The sequence below is a fragment of the Schistocerca piceifrons genome, chromosome 8 (genome assembly GCF_021461385.2).
Source record: "Schistocerca piceifrons isolate TAMUIC-IGC-003096 chromosome 8, iqSchPice1.1, whole genome shotgun sequence".
NCBI lineage: Eukaryota > Metazoa > Arthropoda > Insecta > Orthoptera > Acrididae > Schistocerca > Schistocerca piceifrons.
The window spans coordinates 403,949,494-403,956,535 of record NC_060145.1 but is presented as its reverse complement, the minus strand read 5'-3'; positions in this window follow the sequence as shown (position 1 = coordinate 403,956,535).

The following is a 7,042-nucleotide window of genomic DNA, read 5'->3' as shown; positions in this document are numbered from 1 at the left end:
TAACAGGATCCTTCCTTTTGATTCACAGGCCCTTAACCTATTGTTTCCCGGCACCTCCACCGAGTCCTCCCCAAAAACCCTCAGGAAACCCCCAACCCATCCCCTCCCCCTCGGCCGGCCAGAGTGGCCGTGCAGTTCTAGGCGCTACAGTCTTGAGCCGAGCGACCGCTACGGTCGCAGGTTCGAATCCTGCCTCGGGCATGGATTGTGTGATGTCCTTAGGTTAGTTAGGTTTCATTCGTTCTAAGTTCTAGGCGACTGATGACCTCAGAAGTTAAGTCGCATAGTGCTCAGAGCCATTTGAACCTCGCTGATGCAGGTACACTTTTAGCTCCCAGTTATTCGAATAGCCTCCTCTCATTCTTATCAATTGACTGACTACTTAATTAAATTGATCAATTAATTAACCTCTCCCCCTCTGGTAAACCCCCACATCCCTCCTTCCCCCTCTCCCTGCTCCACCCACAGCTGGAAATTGATGGCTCTGCGGCAGAGAGAAACGATCTCATAACAGGAAATTCAAGGGTATATTCTTTATTTATAAGAAATTCTGTTTGCGGGGTTGGATTTCTCTTGCTCATTGTTCTCTGCTGTTTGGGAACATGCAGGTCTTGTAGGAAGTATTTCATCAAATGCTTTCCTCATTTTTTTTCCAATCATGCAAGGAATACTGTCATGAAACACTTACGACATGTAATTACACTGGTAAAAATTTTTCAATCGCGAAGCATGAACCATCCACTGGACCACGCAGAATGCCACCGCACGCACTGCCAGCAGTCAGGGTACACTGGCAGCCCCTGCAAACGCGGCCATCAGCTGCCGAGCCACGTGCAGGAGTCCATTCATGATCCGTAAGCATGAGGCTGTGGCATCCCTTTCACACTTGACACCTGAGAAATTCCTGTCGAAACAAGTGTTTTCCTAGCCACCAAAGCTGATGCATGGCTTTCATAGCTGCAGGTCCAGTACCGATCGAGATGTTTGCATAGAGGCTCACCCTCACAGATGCAGCTAACAGGTTGTCAGTGTTACACTGACGTCACACGTCTATGTAAATAACACCCAAGTCTCCCTCTGGATATACTCTAGAAATCTGATGCAATGTATTCAGAAAACTTTTACGAAAATATCCCAGAACAACACAGGTTGCATTGTTCCTAGAGATCCTTACAGGATAGCCCATTCGTCACGTGTTACGATGTACTGCCTTCAACAAATATCTCAGAAATGGTAAACATTCTCACCGCTGAAAGCCTTCATCATGTCTGTGCATGGTTGCGAAAAAATCATTTATCATAAAAGCATTCTTGTTATTTGGGAAGAGAGCACTGTCAAAGAACAGATGGGAAATTCAGATGTGGATTTAACTTAATAATTAAAAATCAAATTGGACACCATTAAAACTACATCTAATAAAAATAAGGAAAGAGTTGTTTTCTGTATCTAAAAGTGTATGCTAAAGTGAATGAAGATTTGGTACAAGAATATCCGCTTCTCTTGTTCGCTAATCTACCAAAAATCCAAAGATATCTCCTAAATACAATGATCCATGGGCATGTATTTCAGATGTGGAAAGTGGGTAGCTGATGACCTTGAAAAGTAGTTGAAACTAGGTAGCTGAAAGTATAGTGAGCCCCTTTTCGTACCTATATGAAGAATTTAGCTGTCAATGCAATATGGCGCCCTGTACAAAACAGGTTTGCCACTGAAAGTCTCGTCTGCAGAAGAGAATAGCAAACAGTGCTGCCACACCGGCAGTAATTTGGCGGTTGAATTCAGGAAGAGCTAACCAGAATGCTCCATTCATTCACAAGAATTCCTTTGTGCTGGGACACACTAGCCTCTACAGACTGGTTCAAACGAGATGGGGGCAAGGTATCTACTTAAAGTTCTGAGAGTAATGTGATGTCTTGTTTGTTCAAGTGTTCAAAGACAGGATGAAGCATACCATCCATCCCTGGCAGGATTGTGGCGTTAGGACAACTCCACTGTAGGTCAGAGCTTCGAATTCTGTTTGTGAAATTGTTCTGAATTTCCCATCTTTGCTTAGACAGTGCTCTCTTCCCAAACAACAAGAATGCGTTTATAATAAACGGAGTTTTCGCAACTACGCACAGCCGTAATGAAGGCTTTTAGTGGTGAGAACGTTTACCATGTCTGAGACGTATTTTGAAGGCACGGCAGCGTAACACATGATGAACAGGCTGTCCCATTAGGATCGGTAGAAAGAATGCAACTTGTGTTATTCTGGGATATTTTCATAAACAGAGGGAGACTTGGCTGTTATTTACATAGACATGTGACATCAGTATAACACTGTCAGCCTTTTAGCTGCACCTGCAAGGGTGAGCCGCACCTATGAGAGCTATGCGTCAGCCATGGTGGGTAGGAAAGCAATTGCTTCGACAGGGATTTCTCATGTGTCAAGTATAAGAGGGCTGCCACCATCTCATGCTTGTGGGACCTAAACAGACACCTGCACATGGCCCGGCAGCTGATAGCCACATCGTTGCTTTGTGGGGCTGCCAGTACACCCTGACTCCTGGCAGTGTGTGTGGTGGCGTTGTGTGCAGTCCAGTAGACAGCACATGGTTCGTGTTTGAAAGATTTTTACCAGTATAATTACGTGTCATAAGTGTTTGATGATGACATTCCTCGCACAATCGGAATAAAAAAAGTAAATCAATCAATGTGATTACTCCAGAATGAGATTTTCACTCTGCAGTGGAGTGTGCGCTGATACGAAACTTCCTGGTAGATTAAAACTGTGTGCCGGACCGAGACTCGAACTCGGGAGTTCGAGTCTCGGTCCGGCACACAGTTTTAATCTGCCAGGAAGTTTCAATGTGATTACTTCTTGCACGGCCTGCATCTTTCCTAACAGCAGAGAACAACGAACGAGAGAAATCCAACCGCACAAACTGATTTTTTTATAAATAAACAATATACCCTTGAATTTCCTGTTATGAGGTCCTTCCTCTCCATCGCAGAGCCACCAATTTTCCGGTAGGGGAAGGGTGGGGAGGGGGGGGGGCTGGAGGGATGGGGATGTTTACCAGAGAGGTAGGACTAATTGATCAGTTTAACTAAGTAGTCAATGATATTGAGAAGAATGAGGGGGGATTATTGGTTCAAAAATGGCTCTGAGCACTATGGGACTCAAGAGGGGATTATTCAAATAACTCAGAGCTGCAAGTGTACCTGTCTCAGTGAGGGGAGGGGGTGGGTTGGAGGTTTCCTGAGGGCTCAGAGGGGAGGAGAGGGAGAGGTGGGGAACAATCTGTTAAGGAACTGCCAATCAACAGGAAGGATCATGTTAGTAAAACACTAGGCTAATGACCTGTCAGTACAACAGGTTGATCCTGAGTGCCTACTAGCCTCTGATGCAGGCAATCCACACTAACAAAATGCACAGACACGGCTCTTGGCCTACTATTTTTGAGTTGGGGTGACAACCAGTAAAACAACAGCATTTTTCATTGCAGTCAAAATTTCCCATGACATTTCAATATACTGTGTTCTGCTACAAGTGCGAGAATATTTTGTGAACAGCCACATTCATAGGGAGAAATGATCATTGTAATAAAATAAGGACGTCAGAGCTTGCACAGAAAGATTGAAATGTTCGTTTTTACCATGTGCTCTTAGTGAGTGGAACGGTAGAGAAATAGTGTGAAGGAGGTTCGATGAACCATCTGTCAAGCACTTCAGTGTGAATTGGAGAGCAGTTATATAGATATATATGTCGGATATCATTTGAGGTGAATGGAGGGTTAAGGTTCTAGCAAACAATGATAGTTTACTTCTTCTTTTCTGCTTAGTGAAGAAAGTGTTCCGACTCTAAATATCGTTCAGTCGACCAAACTTCAGTCTATAGTCTTCCTTCCTTGAAGCAACAATGCAAGGATCGTTGATATTGCGCATCCCTGAAAGTGCTGTCCAAATAATCAATCTCCCTTATTTATTTCCACGCATCGGAAAAAGAGATACTGACTGGGATTCATTTCACATGTGGCGAAGTATCAGATGCTAAGGGGAACTGTTCCTACAAAAACTGTTGAATAAAGAAATAAAGACACTTAACCTAAGCCCCACTGACTGCTGTGGCTTGAATTGTTACCTTGAATAAAATAAATATCTGTCTCCAAGATCAAATCTTTTCCCAAGCTGGTTCCTACGAGGTTACTGACAAAAATTTATTTAAAATAACGTTTGTCTGGGAGAGATGAACAAGTCACATAAGACACAACCCTGGGGAAACGAGATCTACATAAATGTTAATTATTTTGCCATAGGTATCTTAGGATGTAGGTAGGTGCTTAAATATACAAATATACAGTATGCTGAACTGTTTTAGATTTTTCTCATGCGTAGTATTAACGTGTCTCACATATAGGCCAACTTCTACAGCTTTTACAATTAAATTTTACTTTCATTTTCAAATCTTCTGTTAATTACTAAAAGCCCTTAAAATATGTAAACGTTTATAAATCGGAAGGGACGATGGTTAAGGTACAGCTGGAAGAGTGGTTTGAGTTTTGTACTTGACAAAACAGTTGGAGGTGTGGAAGTCCTTCCCAGTGTATGAACAGGCGCTGACAAGAGAGGTGGCAGCCTCTTTGCTGCAGGAGCTCCTCATAACACAGACGGCAGACAGCAGAAGCAGATAGCAGGGCCGTACCAGAACAAGGCTGGCCACACAGCCTGCTCATACAGACAGTGACACGGAAACACTTGTCGCACGCACTGTAACACACTCTGACTGTCTTGCGTTTACTGCAGTATACAGTCTAATATTTAAACTTCTCATGTTTCAGGTTCCTCTGGTGGACCTGTATCGTCCTGGATCGGTAAGACCCATTTTAGCTTTTTACTTTTACTTTACATTATCCATAGATATTTCTAAGTACTTTGCCTGGTCACAGGTAAAGTACATTCCTTTTGATTACATTCCTTTCATCATCAAAATTAAACGAGTATGTGGACTTACTCTGGGGCCCCAAATCCCTGACTGTACCAGATGTCAAAGAAATGATGATATGTCCCAGGATGATGTAGGCTTCAGGACTCCAGAATGTGGTTTAGGCCACTACTGGGAAGGGATATCTTCTTCACATACATTTGCAGCAATCCTTGTGTATATACAAGTGCTGTATCATATGAATTTGTCTAGTGCAGAGGGTTGTAATGAAGCTGTGTAGAGTGTAGAGGTGACTTTGTGTCCTTGATGGTGAAAGAGGAAGTGACAGCAGATATCACAGCTAACTCCTTCTTCTCCAGTATCAAACCAGAGGGCAATAAACATGATGTCACAATATGACCAACGAACCACAACTGACACTTTTGTACCCAGTAATTCAACATGTCTCTGCAGAATGCCTGGGCATTGAAACCAGGGCGCAGACATATAGTCTGGTGACCAGAGAGTATGCAAGACTATGTCTGAACATCAGTCTGATGGAAACCTATGGAAACATCTCGTATCACTAGGAATTATACGGAAAAGTCATAGACTGAACGCCTACACATCCTGTTCATAGCTACAGCCGCAGAGGCTGGTTCCAAAGGCGTGTCAAAATTCTCTGAATCTTCATGTACGTAACGTCTATATAGGCAACATTTATAAAATTATTAACAACTTTTTGTCTTTTTGGCCTCGGTTTATTTTCCACAGAAACACAAATACGTCATACAGTTTTATTTGGAATGAAAAGCTCCTACGTGGAAATGAGCTATACAGATCTCTACCTGCCCTGTGGTCCTCCCGCCCACTGCTGGATGGAGTGTCATTGTATCTTTAAAAACAATGCTTCGTCTAACAGAGAGAAGATTCTGCGAAGTCGAACTGCTACCACAACTGGAGTAGATCAGCTGGAGTTATCTCCAAGACATAGACATCTCGCTCGATGCTCTCCCAGGTGTACTTAATAGGACCAGTGTCATATGACATGAAAACTTACACAAGTGGCCTCATGTGTGGGGAGTGTTCCTCAAAGCATTCACACTTAACTGACAAAAGTAATGAATTGGACTCCTGAAACTACAAGTCAACACTGGGCGCTAAAGGTGGTGAAACAGATTTACGCACTTATAATCAAACAGTAGGTTAAGGTACTGATGGCCGGGAGAAGATGATAGTAGTGCATCAAACACCTCTTTTCATCCTGCGTACTGAACATGTGGCTTGAACGAATTTGATCACTGCCATTGGCGTGCACCAACTTATATCGTGACACGTTACTCCTGATGTGTATTTTCCAAGCTTATAGGGCAAATATTCTTCCGATCTCCAACACTTCGACCACTGTCGGCAATTCAGAGTACACTTCACACCTCTTGATAAGATAGTTGGGACTGAGCGAGGTGGTGCTGTGGTCAGACACTGGACTTGCGTTTGACAATACAGAAGTTCCAGCTCCATCCCTCACAAACCTGTCTTGGGGTTTCTGTGATGTCCCTAAATAGCTTAAGGTAAATTTCTAGATGATTCCCTCAGAAAGAAAGCAACCAGTTTCCTTACCTGTCCATCCCCATCCTTTCCCAATCCAGCCTTGTGCCCAACCTGCAGCACTCTTAGCATCAAAGGGACATAGAACCATAACATTTTTCTTGTGCCCACAGCAATTTCGGTGCTTGTTTTGTGCAGCGAGTGTAGGTACACATGTGGAGCGATGAATTGTCTGCCACATGGATATGGCGATATGGCTGTTGGCAGGATGCTGTCGTCCAGCATTAAAATGGCTAATAGTCGCTGCATTATTATCCATCAATCCACAGTCACAAGCCACGACAGTTGACAATAACAAATTACAGTGTAAATACAGCGTTCACATGTCGACGAAAGGCTGTAGAGGTAGTGATTTTTCTTGAATCGGTGCTGTGTCCTCACAACATTGGCTAAATGGTGACATATGTACTGATATCACAGATCCTATGCCATGTATGCTCTTCTGTTCAGTGTATCGCAACCGTGGGTGCCAAGACGAGTGGTATGATTTATTTTGCTGTGTCCAGAGAGTAAGTTTGAATGGAGTGTCAT